This window comes from Lepisosteus platostomus, chromosome 5 (genome assembly GCF_059453375.1).
Source record: "Lepisosteus platostomus isolate fLepPlt1 chromosome 5, fLepPlt1.hap1, whole genome shotgun sequence".
In the NCBI taxonomy this organism is placed as follows: Eukaryota; Metazoa; Chordata; class Actinopteri; order Semionotiformes; family Lepisosteidae; genus Lepisosteus; species Lepisosteus platostomus.
This window is the reverse complement of record NC_142615.1, coordinates 17117210-17141663: the sequence shown is the minus strand read 5'-3', so window position 1 is coordinate 17141663 and position 24454 is coordinate 17117210. Positions and strand designations below refer to the sequence as shown.

Sequence of the window (24454 nt, the reverse complement as noted above, 5' to 3'; positions counted from 1 at the left end):
CCAACCTCAGTCTGCACTGAGTGCGTCTCCGGCATTTTCTCGTCCAATTTGTCAGCTTAGCAAGTGAAAAGTATATCCGAGTGAAAACAGTGCTGATAATACTCTCAGGAATTGTTAGAAGACGTGCTTTTGATCATCGATTGCTTAACAATCACATTCGTTCGACTTGAGCAATCAAGCTCGTAGTTTTCCTTCAAATCTTGAAAGCTCTCAGTGAGAACATCATAGGCTGCAGGACGCCCCGTAACTTGATTACTTCAACAGAAAGAAGAGCAGACAGCTCCACAAATATGCGAGGCGCAGAGAGCGCAAGGCGAGCCGCACACGTTTCGGTGGCTGAGAGAGGGCAGTTTTTGCTTCTGCATTTCCCAAGTAAGGACGCATGACAACAAGCGATCGCGGTGCTCATCTACGACATAGTGGTGATGAGTTTTCAGTACGTGTTCTTTTGAACGAGCAATGAGGTTGCCGCCTCGGACAGCTGACTGCACGCTCTCATTGTGCCACGTGATGAGAATTCACCAGGCTCGTTCAGTCATTAGTCACATTCCATCGTTTGTCATAAGCAGACGTTGCGAAGTGATGTGGATATCAGTTCCCAGTCTTGTGGAAGAGGAGGAAAGGTGCACACAAGGGCTCGTCCAGGAGTTGAACCCGGGACCTCTCGCACCCTAAGCGAGAATCATACCACTAGACCAACGAGCCACGGCAGCACTTTCCATTTCAATCTGTCAGCGAGCTTGAGGATGGGGGAGAGGCGTCATTCGCTCGTCCAGTCAGACCTTCATCAATAAGTCAAGAAAGCCGCAATTACACGACTGCCTTGTAGACGAAGGGCAGTGAACTGTGCCCGGTAAGAGGGGAACAAGCGGCACTAGGTGACGCCGAGGCATAAGCCCCAGCGAGGGGGGTTGGTTTGTATGGTACAGCGCTTGCTTTGCATGTGGGAGGTAGCAGGATCAATTCTCGCATCCTCCAGGTGTGTCCTAAGAGCTTGATGTGCCAAAAGGTGTCCTTTAGCCTGTGGTCACGCCTTGCATGGAGAGCATCGTGCAGCTGTCAAGCGTTTCGCAGCCACGCCCCCTTTTCATCTTCTCTCTGGCTTAAGCGTCTCCGCCACTCTCTCTTGACATTTCATGTCAGCTTGTCAGAAGTCCGAGTGACATTTTTAATGGCTGAGTGAGGGCACGATGCTGAAGCAGAAAGGCCACTTCAGCCAGAGAGACTTGTGCTAGGTGAGATCTGAAAGACGGACTCACAACAGAAACAGACCAAAAATGTATGGGTGAGATCAAAAGGCAAATGCAACATTCAGCAGAGGGCGTCTAAAGATTAGGGAACGGGCGACTGAAATCCATGTGAGGCAAACTTTCCGGTGTGTGTCCTGCAGCTGGGTTTGTTGGCGTAATTGGTAGTGCGTCAGTCTCGTCATCTGAAGGGCCTGAGTTTGATCCTCACACGGGGCAGGGCTGCTTCCTCTCTTGCTCTTTTCAAACACTTGCGGCAACTGTTCGCTCATAACCACGTCTGGAATGCGTGACCTTTACACGGGCGAGAAGCAACGCCGCATCCCTTTTCTAAAGAACATTCACATTCAGAAATAAGTCAAGAAATTTGCCATTACTTTCGCTCGCACTGCTGTCAGCCTGCCCATGTTGCCAAAGAAAGATTCACTCGGCGTCAACATGACAGAACAGAGATCACTTGAAAACAATGTTCCACACTCCGTAAGCAAGAACTTCAGTGTTTGCAGTCACCCGATATGCCGATAGTCAAAGGAGCGCAAAACACGAAGCGTCAAAAGACAAGATGAGTTGATGGAAAGAGCGTTGAATTGATGAGCACAAAAGTTCAGCTCGTACAATAGGCAACGAAGGTCCCAGCGTCGTCATCGCACTTGAAAGGACTGCCTTGCAGACCAAGGGCAGTGGGCGGTGCCCGGTAAGAGGGGCAGAGGCGGTAAGACATGATGCCGAGAAGCATGAAGCGAGGAGGATGAGCTCAAATGGTAGAGCGCTCGCTTAGCATGCCAGAGGTAGCGGGATTGATGCCCGCATCCTCCAGGTCTGAGTTTAGAGCTCCAGGAGCCTGGTGCTCTCATTTAGCCTCTGTGACTTCTGACAGGTGCTCCTCCGTTGCGGAGAGAATGTCCTTCAATTGTCAAGCGTTGAAGGGCCACACCTCCTTCCCAACCTCAGTCTGCACTGAGTGCGTCTCCGGCATTTTCTCGTCCAATTTGTCAGCTTAGCAAGTGAAAAGTATATCCGAGTGAAAACAGTGCTGATAATACTCTCAGGAATTGTTAGAAGACGTGCTTTTGATCATCGATTGCTTAACAATCACATTCGTTCGACTTGAGCAATCAAGCTCGTAGTTTTCCTTCAAATCTTGAAAGCTCTCAGTGAGAACATCATAGGCTGCAGGACGCCCCGTAACTTGATTACTTCAACAGAAAGAAGAGCAGACAGCTCCACAAATATGCGAGGCGCAGAGAGCGCAAGGCGAGCCGCACACGTTTCGGTGGCTGAGAGAGGGCAGTTTTTGCTTCTGCATTTCCCAAGTAAGGACGCATGACAACAAGCGATCGCGGTGCTCATCTACGACATAGTGGTGATGAGTTTTCAGTACGTGTTTTTTTGAACGAGCAATGAGGTTGCCGCCTCGGACAGCTGACTGCACGCTCTCATTGTGCCACGTGATGAGAATTCACCAGGCTCGTTCAGTCATTAGTCACATTCCATCGTTTGTCATAAGCAGACGTTGCGAAGTGATGTGGATATCAGTTCCCAGTCTTGTGGAAGAGGAGGAAAGGTGCACACAAGGGCTCGTCCGGGAGTTGAACCCGGGACCTCTCGCACCCTAAGCGAGAATCATACCACTAGACCAACGAGCCACGGCAGCACTTTCCATTTCAATCTGTCAGCGAGCTTGAGGATGGGGGAGAGGCGTCATTCGCTCGTCCAGTCAGACCTTCATCAATAAGTCAAGAAAGCCGCAATTACACGACTGCCTTGCAGACGAAGGGCAGTGAACTGTGCCCGGTAAGAGGGGAACAAGCGGAACTAGGTGACGTCGAGGCATAAGCCCCAGCGAGGGGGGTTGGTTTGTATGGTACAGCGCTTGCTTTGCATGTGGGAGGTATCAGGATCAATTCCCGCATCCTCCAGGTGTGTGCTTAGAGCTTGATGAGCATCGTGCAGCTGTCAAGCGTTTCGCTGCCACACCCCCTTTTCATCTTCTCTCTGGCTTAAGCGTCTCCGCCACTCTCTCTTGACATTGTCACGCCCTCTGCAGCCAGGGGGCGCTCCTTCTCTGTCCTGTCCCTAGTTTCTGGTCTGCTGTCCTTCCTGTCCCTCTCTTTCCCTTGGGCTATATATTTCCGGGTCTTGCACTCTGTCCTCGCTCAGCATTGAGGTTCGGATGTCCTGAGACCCGCCTAGCACCAGGGCGCCCCACGTCCGCTCCCTGAGGGCATAGGTTTCTATACGGCATTCCTGAACTCTTTGCACTAATGAGCCCGGGCCTTTTTCCCGTCTTGCCGCCACGCATATGGGTCTTTTTCCGCTCTCCTGCTCCCCACGGTTAGTCCAATTGGACGTCCGAGACAGACATTTCATGTCAGCTTGTCAGAAGTCCGAGTGACATTTTTAATGGCTGAGTGAGGGCACGATGCTGAAGCAGAGAGGCCACTTCAGCCAGAGAGACTTATGCTAGGTGAGATCTGAAAGACGGACTCGCAACAGAAACAGACCAAAAATGTATCGGTGAGATCAAAAGGCAAATGCAACATTCAGCAGAGGGCGTCTAAAGATTAGGGAACGGGCGACTGAAATCCATGTGAGGCAAACTTTCCGGTGTGTGTCCTGCAGCTGGGCTTGTTGGCGTAATTGGTAGTGCGTCAGTCTCGTCATCTGAAGGGCCTGAGTTTGATCCTCACACGGGGCAGGGCTGCTTCCTCTCTTGCTCTTTTCAAACACTTGCGGCAACTGTTCGCTCATAACCACGTCTGGAATGCGTGACCTTTACACGGGCGATAAGCAACGCCGCATCCCTTTTCTAAAGAACATTCACATTCAGAAATAAGTCAAGAAATTTGCCATTACTTTCGCTCGCACTGCTGTCAGCCTGCCCATGTTGCCAAAGAAAGATTCACTCGGCGTCAACATGACAGAACAGCGATCACTTGAAAACAATGTTCCACACTCCGTAAGCAAGAACTTCAGTGTTTGCAGTCACCCGATATGCCGATAGTCAAAGGAGCGCAAAACACGAAGCGTCAAAAGACAAGATGAGTTGATGGAAAGAGCGTTGAATTGATGAGCACAAAAGTTCAGCTCGTACAAAAGGCAACGAAGGTCTAGGCGTTGTCATCGCATTTGAAAGGACTGCCTTGCAGACTAAGGGCAGTGGGAGGTTGCTGTTTTGAGACGGAGGCATTGGGATGGTGGGCCGAGATCTATTCTTCTTAAGGAATTCTTCATCGTGAAAGATCGGTCCACAGGTCATCCAACGAACTCAGGGAATCATGTGCTACTGAAGGGAGTGAAGTGCTGAAACACATGACATGCCCCCTTGATCTCACATGCACAATTCTGCTGCAATATACACAGCTACCGTCCACACCAGGCAGTGGGGCTTCAGCAGAATCTGCTACGCCACCTGTAATTACATATCCAGCTGCACACATATACATGGCCCTTCTGTCCTTTTCAGGATCTCAAAAAAAAGCATAGCGTGGTTTTCCTGTCACATGATTGACCTCATCTCCCTCAGAATGTGCCCCGCCACATTCATTGCTGAAGCAGGACGGAGGCTAACGGACATGTCAGAACAGTGAGGTTCAACGATCTCTCCAAAATATTGTGGTTGTAGTGGAAGAGATATGTTTTAAATTGTACCTTGGTATTTCAAACTCTCTCTAGAATGTTATCCATTTCTATTTTATTTTGACAGGAACTGTTAAAAGGCTAATGACACTAGATGAAAAGAGAAGAAAGAAAACACAACGTTTCAGCTGTGGAGCCTTCTTCAGGTGTGAGGGCTCCACGGCTGAAATGTTGTGTTTTCTTTCTTTTCTTTTAAGCATGGAATAGACCTATTACTTGTTCCTTTGCAGCCTACACATGGTGATGCAGCTCCCCACCTGAACTGCTAATGATACTAGATGCCTGGTAGTTTGTGGTACTTGGTTATTGTCTTATGTTTGCTCAAACTGCATATGTGTTGTAGCAGCGAGGCTTATTAATAAGAAAGAATTAAGTGTTCTGAGCCTTCCCAAATGAGGCCCCATCTCTGTTCATCTCTGTGGTGCAGCCACAGAGAAACTATTCATGCAGGCTGATTTAAGGTTTCCTTTGATAAGGGACAGCTCCCAAAGGGGGATGCACTTAGCTAAGCCTGGCTATCATGATCAATGGTCATCCATTGGCGCCTATCTGTCTAGGGAGTGCCAGATGGACATCTGGACTGCATTCCTAGGTGTCAGGAGTAAATGACTCATATCTCACCTTGATCAACCAATCAGGGACTGGAAGGGCCAAGTAACCCACGTGGGACTCTGATGCCCATGGAACTTTCACCAATCAACGAGCTGAAGTTCCTCCAGGTAAAAACAAGAAACACAGAGAGCCTGTAGTAAGATTCAGGAGAATTCTGTGGACTTTTCTAAAGGGAATTCAAAGGAGAATTCCAGGGCAGGACGGCCCAGGAGCAGAAGGCTCCCAAGGGCAGGACATTCTCGCAGAGCGCCTCCTGACCATCCTGAGACTCAGCCCAGACAACCACGGAACGGCCAGTGTGTCCGAGTGCCAGAACTTTCCTTTGTTCTAAGAGTCTAGAGCGGAGGTTGCCAGAGAGTAACCAGAGGATCCACCCGAGGTTAGCACCAGTAGCAGGCCTCGTGAACAGGTTGGAACTGTGGACAGCTGAATCACTATTCAGAACTAGCGCTTCATCAGGAACGAACTGGTCTTCTTCCTGACTTGCTGGGACCCACAGTCATCTTTTCTCCTGTGCGCAAACTTTGCTAGTTAAAGCCAACACTAACTAGCCGGTCAGTGAGCATCAGCAGCGCACCGTCGCAAGCCGCACAGCACAGCCTGGCACCGAGCCAGAGAGCGCGGATTGGACAGCAACAGCCTGCAACTGTTTCTTTGAGTCCGCAGGATATCTGAATCCCCAGAGATTGGATGAGTATTCAACTTCACTGCATTACTGCTCGAGAATTCAATTGTTATCCCAACCAGTTGATATCCATTTAATTCCTAAGAGTTATGTACTTGTTTTGAGTATCTAATGTAGAAGTTATAACCAAGTTCATTTACGAAACGGTCTAAATGAATGATATATTGAACGTATGTCCTTTTGATATGTGTAACACTTTGTAACTGATTGAATATATACCTTTTGTATTCTGATAACCCTCTCGATAAGATCTGTTAGGTTTATATGCATATTCTATGTATTAATAAATGTATCCTCGTGTATTAGTACCTGTGTGTGTGCGTTCTTTGAGTTATGTCGCATGGTTGGATTCTAAAGCCATCAAAAGAATCAATTTTGTGATTTACTGCTACAATTAATAATTGTCCCAGTAAATGCCCAAACCCTACAGAACTGGTGCCTTCAGAAAGCACACTACAGTGTGATTGCATATTTTTGTGTATTTTCATATGTCAATATTTAATTCACTCACATTCCTGTATGATTGGAAGGAAGGCAGATTGGATTTGGCACAGGACGCCTGCTCATATATGTTGATCTTTGTTGGGCTGGAAAAACAATGATAAAAAGTGAAAAAAGCTCTCCCCAACATTTCCCTTCTCTTGGCCATGGTTACACTGCCCTTTCTTTCCTTCTTTTGTCCTTCTACAAAGATTCCAGGGCTCTTTATCCACCATAATATCAGAAGCCAAAAATAACCATCTAATGTGTAAACAGCATTTGTAATGTTGGTAGCTGGAAGAGGTTAAGTATGTTTGCAAGACCTAGTTGATTACACCACAGACTTACCTTGTTTTTTTTTTTCTCTTTTAAAGGCTGTGCTGGACTGTACCACTATCATTTGATTTTTTTCAAGACACATCGCAGTTCCATAGTAGAATTTATCAATAGTAGAATTCCATAGGACATTATTTATCAACATCTAACATTACCCAGTGTGAGACTCTGCCAGTAAACCTCAGAGCATTGAGTTCTCCACTGGTGAAGATGGCTTTCTGAAGTCATGAAATCCACTGCTGGGATGCCTGAGAGACAGTGATTGAATCCTGTCTGGAATTAGGCTCTCTGTTAGTGTTGATCTGTGGGAAGTATGTGGTAAAAAGGGAAAACTCCTTTACTTTAGTCACTTTGAAAGTTCAAATGTACAGATCTTCAGAAACCCCAGTCTGAAGGATGAAGCAGGTTCTGCTCAAGGAGTTGCCTACGTTTTGCTCCATTCAATCCAAGCAGATAGTCCAACATTTGCCTTCTCTTGGCCATGATTACACTGCCCTTTCTTTCATCTTTGTACTTCTACAAAGATTTCAGGACTCTTAATCCACCATAATATCAGAAGCCAAAATTAACCTTCTAACATGTACAAATCATTTGCGATGAAAGGAGGTGGAAGGGTTTAAGAATGTTTGTAAGACCTGGTTGATTACCACACATAGACATACTTTGTTGTCAGTTTTTTTTTCTCTTTGAAAGGCTATAGGAGGGGTGTGATGGACTGTACCACTATCATAGAAGATGTTTTTCTTCTAAGGACACTTCTGTAGCGGCAAGGCATATTTAAAATACAGGAATTAAGTTTGCTGCTCCCTTGCCAGTCCCTCTCTCCCTCATCTCAGTGCAGCTGGATACAGAGAGGCCATTCCATCTGGTTCACATTTAAGGTGTTTTTCTAGCTGATAGAGTTTCCTGATAAGGAACAGCTCCCAAGGCTGAGATTCACCAGCCACCCTAATAAGTGGTCATCTCTGGCGCCTTACTGTCTGGGAGATTCCATGGGAGAGGTTCATCCCAAGGTTTACAACCCTAAGGTCAGAGGTCACTGTTACTCATCCTCCACCTCAATCAGCCAATCAGGAACTGGTAGGGCAGGGTAACCCCCACGTGGGTCTCGAATGCCCGCGGAACTTTAAGCCACTGAACTACCGTAGTTCCTCCAGATAAAACAGGCAGCACGATGCCCAGAAGGTGCCCCTCCAGGACATTCTCAGACTCAGCTCGGACAATCACGTGACGGCCAGTGTGTCCGAGTGCCAGGACTTAACTTTGTTTTAAGAGTCGAGAACGGAGGTTGCCCATGCATAACCAAAGGATCCGCCCGAGGTTAGCCCAGCAGCAAGCCCCGTGAACCGCGGGTACTCCACCTTCAAAGCTCGCCTGATCAACGAGTGAACTACGGTTGGAACTGTCGACAGCTGAATCTCAGGATTCAGGACTAGCGCTACATCGGGAACGAACTAGTCTTCTTCCCATCTAAAGAGTGTGACTGGCTTGGACCCGTAGTCACTTTCCATGTGCACAAGCTCTGCTAGTTTCAGCCAACACTAACTAGCCAGTCTTCAAAGAGCATTAGCAGCGCATCGCAGCAGGAATCTCTCCCTCCTCTCCTTCTCGCCAGCCGCACCGGCCACTGCCTGGCACCGAGCCAGAGAGTGCCGATTGCACACAACAACAGCCTGCCACTGCTTCTTTGTGTCTGCGGGAGATCTGAATCCACACAGATCGGATGAGTATTCAACATTCTGCATTACAGCTCGAGAATTCAATTGTTACCTCAACCACAATTGATATCAATCTAATACCTATGAGTGATGTACTTGCTTTTGAGTATCTAGTGTAGAAGTTGTAATCCCAGTTCATTTACGAAACAGTCTAAATGAATGGTATACTGAATGTATGTCCCTCTTGGTTTGGAACTCTTCATGATTTAATATATACCTTTTGTATTCTGCTAACCCACACTCTTAAGATATGTTATGTTTATATGCACATTTTATGTATTAATAAGTGTATTAGTATCTGTGTGTGAGCGTTAATGAGTTAACCCGCAAAGTCGGTTTTCTAATAGCCATCAAAGAATCATTTTGTGACTTACTGCTACAATTAATAATTGTCCCAGTAAATACACAAAACCCCTACACACGCATGGAAACCAATATTTACCTGCTACTCCAGAATGCAGCAGAGAACAGTTGGACAGAAGGTTAGTATCTGTCGATACTGCGTCACAGAAGTCAGTCTCTTCCCCCTCATTATGCAGGCTGACTTGTTCACGATGAACTGTCCTCCAGTGACAGTCAGCTGCAATCACTGACTCAGACATGGTGTTGATACACTGAGGGCACTTTGGCTGATTTGGTTAACATGCTTTCCTCTTAAACAGGAGATGCTTAAATCCCAGCAGTGCTTTTCTTCCTGTCTTGTCTTACAAAATGTATCACTATGGATGATTACGTACAGCTTGATTTTGTTTAACGCAAGTTTTCATTTTCTTTCTGGAACAACTTGCTTTTCATGAAATTCATACAGCTTGTTAAAGATGAAATACAAATCTTGCCTTGTATATCGCAGGCTGGTAAGAAAAAAGCATTATTTTCTTTTTTTTAAGCTTGCAAATGGAGAAAAGGGACACACGTGAGTCTCTGTTAATTAAAAGGTTAGTGGTTTGAGCCCACCCAGAAATGCACTTCTCATTATTGCAATGTAAACCTCATCTCTACTTATTCAGATTTCTTAGCAAAACCTTAACCCACTTGATTTTTGCAAGAAATGTGAATGTTTTTGTTAAACAATTAAGTATGTAAGTCAATATCACTGGGAATGGCAAATAATGACCAACATTCAAGGACATCATATTCAGCCAAGGACTTTGATCTTCGAACGGCTAGCAGAAGAATTCATTTATGCTCTCGATGCATCCTTAGTTAGAATATTTAAAATTACGACACAGATTTGTTGGAGAACTTGACAAGCAAAAAAGACAGTTGGACAGCCTGATTATGCTAGGACTGTACATTTGTATTTTAATACTTTTGTATATTTATCTTAATTGTAATATACATGTAACCTTAAATGCTGTTCTATGTAAATACATTTTGTTGTATTTTATCATATTTTAGCTGAGGGCACAAGGGGGTCTATTATACCTTCTGAAACGTCCAAGACAACTATAACAGAGGCTCATATTTTAATATAATTTGCTTTAAAAGAAAACCACAATTTGTACGATATCATCCCTCAATATCGACGTTCAAATGAAGGATTTAAAGAAGCAACAGCGATAGGAGAGTACATTGATTTTGGACCAATGTTTGAATCTGAACAATCCTTCCTCCTGGAAAGAAGAAAAAACAGGTATGTTTTGAGTCTCATGATGATGCTCTTCTGGATTAAAAAAAAAAACAGTGCAAATTTGTTTCGGATGTATTTTGGATAAAATTATAACTGTCATCGAAGAGAAATTTGATCAGTTGAATGCAGTCGAAACTTTTGACATTTTATATGATGACAGGACGTACATTTAGGACTCAGTACCGATAACGCTGCTGATATTGATGGAGTAGAAATTAAGTGTATTGGCAATTTTATCTGAGGCAAGAAGTACTAGAACACCTCCTATAAAAATGTTAGGATTCAGAGCAAGAAATATTTTTCCACCTCACCCAATGGTATTGCATTAACGAGGCTGAAGCTGGCTTCTTATTCGCCAGCTTCTTCTTCTGCCTTTAATGCTGCTGCTGTGTTGTTATGCCGCCTTTCGCCTGTAGATGGCTCTTTACAGTAATTTTTAAAAGTACTAATCAGGATGGATTACTGTATTTATCCTCAGTAAATGGGAATATGTAAGTAGTGACTATCCAAATAACATTTTTGTGTGAAACACATTTCAGAAAATTGTAAACCAATTTTCAAAACTCACAATCACACAAACACAATAAGTAAATAAGACAAAGGCAAAACATAAGTTCACAGGCACTTTCTGCATATTTACCACGACCTTGCCTTCTGATCATAAAAAGTCTTAAAATCTTGCATTTTACAAGAACTTTTTAATATAAATGGGACATTTAGAACATGGCATATGAGAATATATGGTTAACCGAGGATGAGCAACGGGTGATGGCACTTCCTGCTTCTTGCTATAAACCTACCCCCTGGTTATAAAAACATCTAAAAATTCTGACACTGAGGTGTGAGAGACAATGGAACAGACTATCAAAATCCTGAACTTTAGGAAATTTTACAGTGCCATTTTTTCAAATATGACCCTGTGAACATGGCATGTCCCTCCTTCCTCATTACCAAAACATCTCAATGTTCCAACACTATGTACATTGGTAATTACAACACTTCACTGTTGCATTTCTGAGTTGTGACATTGTGAACATGGCATGTTAAAGTATATAGAAACTCTAGATCAGAACAGGCTTAATGCAATTCATAGTGATTTATCATTTTCTGACTTTCTAAATGAAAAAAAAAAAATTCGGTGATTATGACACTTCGGTATGACATAAAATATGCTTCAATGATAGAATAAATAATCATGGAAAAAATACCCACAGTGGACATTCATAGTTGTGATTATAGGAATGTTAAATATCAGGTGAGTAGCTGCGTCAGCATGCGTAGGCTGCAAAGGAACAAGTAAAGGGTTATTCCATGCTGAAAAGAGAAGCAAGGAAACACGACGTGTTGGCCGTGGAGCCTTCTTCAGGTGTTAGAAAGACAGGGCAGTATGCACAGATAATTTTCTTTTTATCTTTGCTTACTGCAGTTTATCTTTGATGACAACATCAAAGACATTAAGGAATTCTTACGACTAAGAGCTCCACATCAACTTCCTTTTATAACTAACCTCATCAGATCTCTCAACTGCACTCTTCTAGTTTCTCACTTCAGAGAAGGATAAAAAACTCAATCATCCTCTACAGAGAAAAACCATCAACACCCCTACCATCAACACCCCTCCACCAATCCTAACCTTGTTGTTACTATACCCTCTGACCTTTCCCTTTCACCCCTTTGCATCCTCAGCTTACATAATTTAATATTACAACACAATTACAATAGATTGGACGGTATTTACAGTTTAAAATTAAGGTAAATATGTCCAAATATCAACATCCAACTGCACAGTGCTAACAAAACAATGCTTGTCAAGTTCTCAAACAAATCTGCATTGTATTTTTAAAATATTTCAGCAGAGGATGTGACGGGAGTATAAATGACGATTCAACGATCATTTTTCTTGGGTGAATATGGTTTTCTGGGGAGTTGCGATGTTGGGCATTATTGGACATTTTTGACAAGTGTTGAACAGTCACATTTCCTACAAATATTAAAATGGCTATGGTTTAGCTGAGAAATCCAATCGACCTATGTGAAAACAATGTTTACATCACAGAAGAAACCCACCCCTGGGTGGACTTGAACCACCAACCTTTCGGTTAATAGCTAAACACGCTAACTGATTGCGCCACAGAGACTGACTGGTGGAGTCTCTTCTCGAATCAAAAAAATAATAATCTCTTACCGTTTATTTTGCCAGCCGGTAATATTTCTTCTGCACTGATAACCAAGAACTGAATTTCATGTTTCACAAGCTGTGTGAATTTAATCAAAAACAAGTTTACCAGAAAGGAAATGAACACATGCATTTAACGAAATCAAGCCCTTTGTGATTGCCCAAGATGGTACGTTCTGTACTACAAGATAGGAAGAAAGACACGGCTGGGATTTGAATCACAGTTCTTTTGTTCAATAAAGAGGCACTTAAACCAAATAAGCTACGGTGACAGGACCACCATCACCTTTTACAGCCTCTTGGACACACCGCTCTGAGACATCTGCGTTCAGAAAGCGCTGAACCTGCTCTCAGAGCAAATTGCCTCTTTTACATACAGTAGCAGCCCCGACACTGAGAAACGAAGAGAACTGGCTTTTATCCGGCATTTTTCATGTCCAATGCGTTTGACATCTCCCAAGGGCGACAGAGTTCTTTTGCAACACTATTTCTTCTTCTTTTTTATTTCTGTACGCTTTGATAAAAAAACGAGAAATCGTGCAAGGGAAAAATGTCTTTTTTTTCATAGAGAAAACGTCCAATAGCGTTTTTTTTTTTCAAATTACAGTTTCAGGCTTCAGACACTTTTTAATAAAACAAAAGTGTCCGGAAACTCCCTAACTTTCAGGTTTGCTTGAACCTGTATTAAAAGAAGTTATTTGAAACTTCCGGGATTCCATTCTCTGATGTAGCTCTCTCTTAAGACGGATGTGATGTTTCGCAGATGTGAACTGTGCCTTCTCTCTTGTGTTCAAGGGTATTCGCTGTGTGAGATCCTAACTGTATGTCCAGTAGGGCTCTATTTTGTTTAGATTATCTATGTGGTGTACAGATAGAACTCAACTACATGGTGTGAATTCCGTGTTTAGGACGAGCAGAACCTGAAAAACGAAAAGCAGACCTCAATGTGATTTGAACATGCAGCCTTCTGATCTGGAGTCAGATATGCTACCTTTGCGCCACGGCTATCAGCACCTTTGAATTTCCCAAAGGAGACAAATCAACTTCACAAAAAAAAATCTCCTGTGAAGAGCGCCGCTCTTCTGAAGAGAGTCTCTTCATCCCAGACCACATTTAATTCTTCCTGCGCAGCTCTTGTGCAGGTGTTGTTCTCAATTACAGATCCAGGAACACTGATTTTTTTTCCCTATTTTTTTAACTTAAGTACCCCATGGTGCAACGGTAGCACGTCTGACTCTAAATCCCCAAGTTCATTTTCGAAGTATATCGGAGTCAACTGATACTGATCAGGTTCTGCTGCTACTGAACCCGCAGTCTTCACCTTAAAGTTCAATTCCCCAAGCCTTTTGACCTTATATGTCCATCCCTTCTCATCAAAATTTGTATTTTCACAGAGTACCCTTCAGAAATCGCAGTATAGAATGAAAAAACTCCAGTAGATCTCGGCCGCTGTTGGTGATTTTCCTTTAAAAATAAATGAATCTCTGGAAATTTTACGGAGTGTATCACTTTCACTGAGACCGAGAAGTGTTAAGCTGTACATGAGTCTTTGTGGTTCGGTTGTTAACCAAAAGGGTGCTGGTTTGAGCCCTCCCAGGGACACTATGAGCCTTTTAATGTACACACCCGTCTCACTTTATCTCCACGGCCAGTCTTGTACCGCAATCAAATACAGAGCCCGTAGGAGGCAGTAAGCTCGCATATATAGCTCACTGTGTATATAATGAAGAAGTAGAGGTTAGTTTCTCATCTGCGCGTTACAGAGCCTTACGCAACTTGTACTGTACCAATAGCTAGGGTTTGATCCCTGCACGGGCTATTAGTTGAAAAGCCATTGTAAATGACGTGTAAGAGATTTATAGATACTGTAGATCAGTGGTTCTCAAACTGTGGTACGCGTACCGGCAGTGGTACGTGGAGTGCCACCAGGTGGTACGCCAAATGACCCTGGAACTGTGTAGTGTGCACTGCAAAATCGGGACGGGTTTTCATATTTTGTATTTTAATACGTGTCGAATACGCAGCCTACGTACTACAATACAGTGCATGCTAATACTTCAGTGGACACAAGAGATACTCTGTAATTCTATACCACTCTATAGGAATGCGTGCTACGGATGCAAGTGACCAATTGTATTTAAAAAAAGCTATTGTATCTCCAGCAAATAGGGAGAAAGGAAAATGTGCGTGATTTTGGAACAATGCCAACATTGTAAACACAGGAATGCAAAGAAATACGTGCTACGAACGCAGGCAATCTTGTGAGCACACGAAAGCGTGATAACAGAAAAATATTTAAGAACTGTTCGAATTTGAGAAAAATACACCAAGCGTCTCTGTGTTTCGCTCCCATGCGCATGAAATAAAAACTTTAAATAAATACGGAAATAAAAACAGAAACACGGAAAAATGCAAGCTTGCGGATTGCTAAAGCAGGTAAGCTACACTATTTTTGAAGAACCTTATTTAACGTTGGCAAAAGAGCTGACACGTATTATGTGTGGAGAAAAAGCTGCTAAACAGCTCGACCTGCTGCCCCCCTCCCCCTGAAAGACACAGTCATTCATAGAATTATTGAAATGAAGGATTATATCAAAAGTACACTGATAGAGCGCGTTAAGATGAGCAGATGTTTTTCACTGCAATTAGATGAGTCTGTAGTCGATTTGGCCAATTTGCTCGTTTACGTTAGATACGAGTTTGAGGGTATGTCCCATGAAGACTTTCTGTTCTGTAAACCGCTACCAAGAGGAACTACAGGAGAGCACATATTTCAGCTTCTGAATGAATTTTTCGAAGAGAATGGCCTCGACTTGATAAAATGCGTCTGAGTTTGTACAGACAGTGCTAGAGCTATGACAAGCCGACATAACGGTGCAGTTGCACGAATTAGAGAGGTTGCTCCAGAAATTAATGTACGCATTACAACATCCACCGCGAGACTTTTGCCGTCAAGAAAATGCCTGACGATTTAATATCTGTTAGACTCTGTTGTGAATTGTATCAAGGCTCGAAAAATTAATTCACATCTCCTTTGCTCAACTAAATAGGCTCACCCCTCTCACTGAAATGGTGCTTTTTTATTAGTTGTTGTTAATGTTTTTTTTCTGTAAAATACTTTGAGAAGCCACCTTTAAAGGCGCTATATCAAATAAAGTTCATTATTATAATATTTATTTCTGGGGTTCCTATGAGATGATGACTTGTAGGTGGTACTTGGATGCTTTGGTTGGATTAGGGGTGGTACTTGGTCCAAAAAGTTTGAGAACCACTGCTGTAGATACTTTATTGATCCCATGAGGGAAATTAATAAAGCTTATCCAGCTAGCTTTTATGTTTCACACTAAATTGCGATCTTGAAACCAAAATAATTAGAAATATGGAACACAACCGTTGTTCTCCAAGAAGGAAAGCTGTTTAACACTGACGTCACTCCTTTTTATTTAACCCAGATTGTGAAGACAACTCCACCCTATCAAAGGTAATTGTTGCACAAAAGTTGGAAAGCACACTCTGAATCCATCTGTACTGTATATTTGATTTCCGCGATCCGTTCAAGGCTGCTTGGTGCTTCGCAAGCAAGTCATTTCAGGGAAGAAACTCAGTTTAGAGAACTACTGGTGCATTTTCACTCATTGAATTTGATCTTTGTACTCTCTTTTCATTCTCAGCTATAATATTTCAAAATTACAGTTCGGATTTGTTGGAAAACTTCACAGGCATTATTAAGTTAGGACTGTACAATTGTATTTTAATATCTTGGTATATTTACCTTCATTTTAATATGGATGTAACCATAAATGTTGTACTTTTGTCGTACATTTTAACTGAGGACGCACGACGACTATTATACCTTGTGATACATGCAAGACATCTGTAAACGAAGATGTAATTACAGTCAAATTGGCAATTAACAGAAAACCACAATTGTATAATATTATTTCTCTATGTCGATGATCAGTTGAAGGATTTGAAGAAACTATATATTATTCCTCGATATCGATGATCAGTTGAAGGATTTGAAGAAACAGCAGCGATAGCAGGTGATTTTGGTTTTGAACCCATCTTTACACCTCAATAATCCATTTGTCCTCGAAAAAAGAAAAGACAGGCATGTTTTGAGTCTCATAATGATCATCTTCTCGATCCAAAGAAACATATAAATTTGATTCCTTCCGTAGTATTTTGGATTTTCTTACGAAGATCTCACGAAGTATTGCCAGGATCTATATTTAGCGTTCGGTAGCGATAACACTGCTGATATTGATCGAGTAGAAATCTATGATGTATTGACAACTTTATCTGAAGCGAAAAGTCCTAGAACGCTGTCTATGAAGTGTTAGGATTCATACCAAGATATACTTTTTGTTTTCAACCCAAAATGCTGCTATTGCATTACACATTATATGAACATTACCAGTTTTGGTAGCTTCTCTGCATGATTTTTCAAAACTGAAACTAATTACAAAATTATTTAAGATCAACCATGACAAAAAAATTATAAATCAGGACTAATATTAATATCAACTGATGTTACTACAGAAAAAAAGATTTAACTGAAATATTAATAAGACTATGCAAGCCTAAAAAGTAGAACAATTCAATTTATATAACTTTTTTTTTTTAGAAATGGGCTCACACACCGGAAGACACTAATGTTTCTCTTCGTTAGAGTATGTGAATAACAGTTTAACCCAAAATATTTGGAGTCCAGAGGGAGGACTTGCTCGCTGAATGATCTCTCAAGAAATCCCTGGTGAGATTCAACAGGTGTTTTCTTCAACAGCCACTAAAAGTCTGATGACCTTCTCTGGATTTCCTGAATATGACGTAAAATTAGTTCAAATCATTTGGTAGTTAACACAACGAAATGCTTTGGAGGTACATTTAAAACAGCAGAGCAAGACTGTAGCACTTCGTGTGTGACTGAATTTAATTGTGTAAACCTGGCTCTCTATGAACACGAGCAAAGAGTTCTTACTCAACAGAAGATTGCGATGTGAGCACAATAATATAAGACATCTAGAGACGCCAGAGATTGAACTCAGGACTTCATACATGAAAAACATGCACTCTACCACTGAGCTACATTCCCTATGGCACAGATGGTGGAACTGACTTAAAGATGTGCATATGTTTACTGACCACAATCCACCCTTCATGAATAATTGAAATGAATAATTTATTTTTATATCCAGTCACATGGGCGACGGTGGTTGATTCTTCAATGGGGGAGTGCGTTTTTCTACCTCCTTACTCGACTGTCTTTCAATTATGTTTTCTTTGAAACCTTTTTGCATCTTTTAAGTGCTTGCAATTAAATAACGCATAGAAAAACAGCAGTACAGTTGATGTTCATGGACTGATGCACACAACTCCAGTGATAAAGCCCTTTTGTAAATATTGTAGAAGAATGTTAAAGGGCGAAACAACACTCCAACCACGTGAATGGTAACAAGAAGGATCGTGTTCTTATTTAATATGTGCTTTTGAATTGCCTCGTCAATACACACAGGCTTTAGAGATGGACAAATAATTGAGTGAATCAAATTAGTTTTTGTTGGTCGTCTGTGTCTTCATAACTTTGTAGGTGAGAGAGAGGATTGCGAAAATGTGCAGGTGCTTCTCAGAAGTGCATTGGTGGTATAGGTTCCTTCAAATAACTGAGCCAGTGCATCCCAAATCTTTTCAAGATGATCTGTGATCTGGTAACACATCTCCTGAAACTAACATTCGAGGTAGGAAGTGTGCTCTTAAACACCAAAACACTCAAAAAGGAAGAAGCAGATCTCTGTACACAAGACGGTAGTGCGATATTAGAATTTCAGAGTTCTTGACGGATTCAGGCTCCTTCTCAGAAGTCCTTGCTCGCCAAATAACTTTGCAGCTGAGGAAGAGCACCACGGAAAAAACCCAACTCAACAAGAGAGCGCGTTGGTTGCTCTTGCTCTTAATGCAAGGAGCTGTTTTTTTTTCCTCGCAATAATAATTATTAACCAGAAACAGCAGCACAGGTAGGTCGCATTTGTGATTATGTCACTTCTCTGCTTCAGCAAGGTCAATAAAAGACTCTGAAAGTAGTAAAGCAAAACTGAACTCAAAATCATATTAGGAATTCTGAGCGATATCTCCATACAGGTAATCCAACAGAACGTTGAAATATTTGAATATCATCTCTCTGTATATTGCACTGCTTTTAACCCAGAGTAAAACTATTGGATTGAAGGAATGCTAACCGCTGGGTTAAAATGTATAGTTGTTATTTGGAGAAATCTGTAAACTCGTGATCTTATATGTTTTAAAAGACAGCACAGGAAAAAACAGTGCTGATTATTTTCCAGAGACGGAGCACTGATGACCTATCCAAGCTAATCGATAAAACCCACCCAGTGGATACTCTAGCAGAACGTCAAAGAACATTCACCTTTGTATCCAAAGAAACCACAGGAACAACATCAGGTAGCACAATCAATTCCCCTTTTAAATCTTTCCTTTAAGGTATGCTATGTGAATTCATGAAGATAATCCTCTGATCTCTTTTGATCACGAACAAAGTACTTTTGATGGAGCGCTATGTTCAAAGATTTAATAAGCTTTACCCCTGCCAATGATTCGGCGTGAAGAATTAAAAGTTTCACAGACAAAAGCAGCTCACCACCACAGCCAATATTAAATGTACTTGCCGGTACACTATCATGTGCACTGCTTCAAAAGTGATCTCAGCAGATGTTGTTCCCTACATAAAGCTGAACGTGCCAAAGAGAATTTCTGTTGAGAAAACAAAATATTTTTTCTGCCTTGATGTTAAGCCTGTCTTTTAGAAAGTCTATCTCTAAACACCTCCCGCAGCCTAACAAAAAGCGCTTTTACTGATCGTATTGCAGGTCTTAAAACATTAACATTTGGCAGCGGTGGGATTCGAACCCACGCCCCCAGAGAGACTGGAGCCTAAATCCAGCGCCTTAGACCGCTCGGCCACGCTACCTTCCACCAGCTCCATCTTCCTCACATTGCTGGCTTGGAAAATGCCGGAGGCTTCAGCTCTTGATCTAATGATATCATGACATGTGGAAGTGACTGCACCTTCATCTTCCGAGATGCTTTCAATAGCACAAATGCTACTTTCACCGGCACAAACATAGCAATAACGAAGGAGGTGGGTTTCATCCTTTGTGCTGTTTGTAAGGGCGCAACTCTATGTCGATCTACTGACTTGAAGAGCAAAAATCAAAATCCTCTGCTACTACTATTGCTTTTTTCATAGTTTCTTCAAATCCTTCATTTGAACGTAGATTTTGAAGGATATTGATGATAATACCACATAAATTGTGGTTTTCTTGTGATCGCCAATTTTATTCAAATACCAGCCTTTTTACAGTTCCTTGCGTGTTTCACAAGGTATAATAGCCCCCCTCGCCTCCTCAGCTAACATATTTTAAAATTGCAATAGATTATACAGCATGCATGTTTACATTTATATTAAAATTAAAGTAAATATACAAGAATACATACAGTGCTAACCCAATAATTCTTGTCAGGTTCTCCAACAAATCTGCGTTGTTATTTTAACATGTTTCAGCTGAGGGTGCAACAGGAGTATAAATGAATTTTCCCGCCAGCCATTCAAAGACCAAATTCCATGAGTGAACATTATTTTCGCAGACGTTGCCGGCATTGGACTTTGCCGGTGGTATTGAATTATGTCCACAACTGTTGTAGTAGTTCCTTCTTGAAATTCGACACGTGCAAAGCACTCGTAATATCATAGGTGTTAACGTTCGCTGAGACTATTCGAGTCATGGTGTGTATCCCTGCCTATCATTGGGAGACGGGTAGCTTTTTTATACTCAGATTCCAATCTTCAATGCTTTGTGGGAGAGATTACATAACTTTCATTTTCTCACATTTTCTGACGACTGTTCCAAAGGGGCACCCTGTCAATTCCGAATACTTTTCAAAAATCTGCCTGCATGTTTGATTATTGTCATTTAATTTCGAAAAAGTTCAATATTGATCATAACTAAAGAAAATAATGATCACGAACAAAAAAGGGATAAAGATGCGAGTCGATCTTGAATCACAGCTGGGTGACACAGGCTTCTGTTCTGATATGGTTGTACGAGAAACAGGAGGAATCGCCAATCTCCTATAGAACATGAGTTGAATCAGGAGTGAGACATTTCGTATACCCGTGCATATGTCAACGCCTGACCTACATTGAAAAACTAACATTAAGTTGTCAGAGACATTCATTTATATACAAACAAGAGACAGACCAAGTAATAATTCTACATTAGTTCAGGTGGGTAAACCTGAACTAACTAACTAATAAACCTATTAATAATTCTACATTAACGTGTCCTACACTGATCAGACTAATTGACATGGTCTGATTCAGAGCCTGTGCAGTTCGTGCTAATTACAACAAGGACAGTTCTGAACCCTCATCACCGAACTGAGCACAAGTTCAGCTGTTCTCCAGTTTTGTTACGCATGGTTTTTCATTGCAATTGAGTTCAGAGCTGGAGCTGATCTCCAGACAGTACAGTGTTTTGGGTAAGTTGTCAAAATTCACATGAGGCTGCAGACAACTTACCCAAAGTGTTTTCTATAGCTTTCAGGTGGAGTTCATTTATATAAAAGAATGTAAGTGGTATAAACGCAACAAGCCAGACGGCAGGCCAACCTATAATTTTCCGACGCGAGGCCTGACGCGTTATTCATTACGCCACTGACCCTGCTATTGCAGTACTAAGAAAAACACATTTTCTACATTTATGTCTGTTTAAAAATCACTCTAAAAAAGACAAAGGGTTTGGGTGTCGCGCTAAAAATCCGCTTCATTTCGAATGCAAATAAAACCCGTTTTGTTCCAAGAAATCACAAATTTGTCACATCTTTCATACTATACTTCTCTCTTGTATCAGTAAAGCATTTTGATTTAAACTGAACAATATATGAAAGGTTTCATCTATACATTTACACATAATAAGTATACGAATAAATACTCGGAAGAAGCCGCAGCTCAGGTATTAGAGAGATTTAAAATCGGATCGGAGGATTTAGAGCCCAGACTGCAAACCAACAGCTGACACAGGTCTTTTATAGAACCGTTTTGATTTCCTCTGCTTTGTCCCCATGACGTCATTGTCCTGCTCGCAGCCGAGCCCGACACACGTCTGGTTTCTGTCGCTGGGCGCACACCCTGCGGTCCATGCGGGTCCTGATACCCCAGTACAATGACGGGGACACTAAACTGTAAACAGGTGCCGTCCTTCGGCTGAGACATTAAACCGAGGTCCTGAGTCTCTGTGATCATTCAGGAGAATGGTGGTGGTGGAGGGGAGTCCCCATTACCTGTAAAGCGCATTGAGTGGAGTATCCAGAACAGCGCTATATAAGTGTACGCAATAATGATGATGATGATGATTATTATTATTGTAATGTAAAATGCAATAAAAAAAAAAATATCAAACTTTGATTCAAAATAGTGTAACGCTTACGGCCGACAAGCAGTGTGTGTAAGAGCCGGCGTACCAGAGTGGGTGACGTCACCGCCCTTCCCTGTGATAGCAGGACCACAGCTACTGGGCTGTAGAGAGATCTCTCTTTAGCTCACGGGGCTATGTCGCTGCAGAGAGACGCGGAAGTCCCGGGTTCGAGCCACCTATACTTTGGGCCGACCAGATGCGGCAAGGGCGCCCGCCTGAGCCCCCGTTGCGTTACAATAGATTAATGTAAAAACTGATAAAGCTAATGCTTTTTTCAGGGCTATATCTACGTTTTTTAAAAAAAGCGAAGTCTGTCGCGATTGTGAAAGTTAGAGAATGTGTTCCAGCGGGTGCCTTCATATCGCGAGCGTCAGTCTCGCCAGTAGCTGCGAGAAAGTTAAAAGCGCACAAGTGATCTGTCTTTCGTCAAAGTAATTGCCGGAGCAGTAAGACTCAGAGCACCATCCAGCAGCTGTAGACGATGTTCGGGGAAGAGCTAATTCTGTTTTTAGCACAGGGAGTGAGAATGAGCTCAGTCCGGCTCCCAGCAGAATCCATCCTGGTTTGGTTACAGTGCGTCTGAGGCTCTTTGGATCGCAACGTAAAAAAAAACAATTGCTCACATCGTGTGACTTCCTCGACAGGAAGGAAAGATATCACTTAAAAAAGTCAGAACTGAAGATTTGGATCCTGGGCCTCAATTTGATCAAATTATTAAAATAATAACTATCAAAATATCAGATTGTGTTTCTGCAACATTTCGTGCACAGTACGCCATTTTAATCTAAAACAGTCACAACGAGGGCTTTACACGCAGTCTGGGGTATTTTCCCCTTTTATATTTTGAACTTGAACTTGAACTTGAACTTTATTGCCATATGTAACCGGTACTGGTACAATGGAATTCTTACTTACAGAAAGTCTCTCGATTATAAAACAAGTGTAAAAAACAAAACAAAGTGCAAACAGTGCATCAAGACAATGTACAAACAAACAATAGACAATGTGCAAGTAAACATGCAGACAGTTTGACTGTAAACAATACAGACGTGTAAACAATGACTGGAGACGTACAATTAATAAATTACAATGAGGTAGATGGTGATGGTGTAGGTGTGGTCCGAGGGGGATGGCTAAATGTGTTCGCCAGTCTCACTGCTTGTGGATAGAAGCTATTGAAGAATCTAGTGGTAAGTGTCCGTATGCTCTTATATCTCTTGCCTGAGGGCAGTGGGGTGAAGAGCTCATGCCCGGGGTGGTGACTGTCCTCTGTGATGGCCAGAATTCTACCACGGCAGCGGTCCTCATAGAGCTGTTTAATCTCGGTGAGACCGCAGCCGATGATCTTCTGGGCCATATTGACCATTCTCTGCAGTGCCTTTCTTTCTCGCGAAGAGGTGTTGCCATACCACACGGTGATCCCGTTGGTGAGGACGCTCTCGATAGTGCAGCGGTAGAAGTTCACCAACACATGTGTTGGCATCCCCCATCGCTTGAGGCACCTCAAGAAATAAAGGCGCTGCTGAGCCTTCTTCATGATAGAGTCAGTGTTCACAGTCCAGGTTAGATCTTTAGAGATGTGAATTCCCAAAAACCTAAAGCTGGTGTATTTTTGCCACTTTATATCGAACCTGTTATACTCCCAGAAGTGCACAGTAGCTTGTACTTAATAAAAATGTACAATTCACCACTGGTATAAACAGATGTGTGCCGTGTTTGCCTTTGTAAGCATTTGTTTAAAAAATAAGTTCACAATACGATAAAAACACAGAAAGCACAAACTTTATAATACAACGATACAAAATCAATACCAAATCATTATGCCAATTAAGTACCTATCCTTTGAAAACAGAGAACACCTTTATATCTACAAAAAACTTGACATTGTATGCATTTTTGAATTACAAAGCAGACAGAGTAGTCCCTTAATTCACAGATCAGATCTTGGCCAAAACAAGACAATCAGACGTGGGCTGAATTCGGAACAGGAACCTCTGCTTCGTCGTTTATTGAGCTTTTGATCAATGTCTGAATGAAACAGATTCGCTTTTTTTAATTCTTTGATTAAAGTACACAAAGAACACCTTTCTTCGAAACGGAACCGAACCAGCGATCTAAGGACTCCCTGCTGATTCCACTACACTCCTCCACTCGAGCGACTGAGCTATCGAAAGGATGGCGGTAGGCTTTCTGGCACATACTGCCCAATGTAGTGAAGTGTTCCGGGTGATTTAAATCCCAGTTCGACATCAAGTTTCCAACTCGTTTCCTTAGTCTTGTTTACCTTGAATTTAAGCCACGAACCAGGATTCTACTGTATAGACTTCCGGGGATATTACAAAATGTTTGATGGGGCATCAATCATTCCAGGCGGAAATTGACTCCTTTTTTTTCTCGAGGGATCATATTAAACATTTCATTAGTATCGAGAGGAGGATCA

At 42.2% G+C, this 24454-nt stretch overlaps 3 non-coding genes across 3 annotated transcripts; all 3 read right to left on the bottom strand.

Annotated features, from left to right (window-relative positions):
* Positions 1–633: 633 nt before the first annotated feature.
* trnap-agg (transfer RNA proline (anticodon AGG)) lies at positions 634–705 on the bottom strand. The gene has a single exon. It is a non-coding gene; the product is annotated as a tRNA-Pro (tRNA).
* Positions 706–2821: 2116 nt separating this feature from the next.
* trnap-agg (transfer RNA proline (anticodon AGG)) lies at positions 2822–2893 on the bottom strand. Its single transcript has one exon. It is a non-coding gene; the product is annotated as a tRNA-Pro (tRNA).
* A 16533-nt stretch (positions 2894–19426) lies between these two features.
* On the bottom strand, positions 19427–19508 carry trnal-uag (transfer RNA leucine (anticodon UAG)). Its single transcript has one exon. It is a non-coding gene; the product is annotated as a tRNA-Leu (tRNA).
* Positions 19509–24454: the final 4946 nt, after the last annotated feature.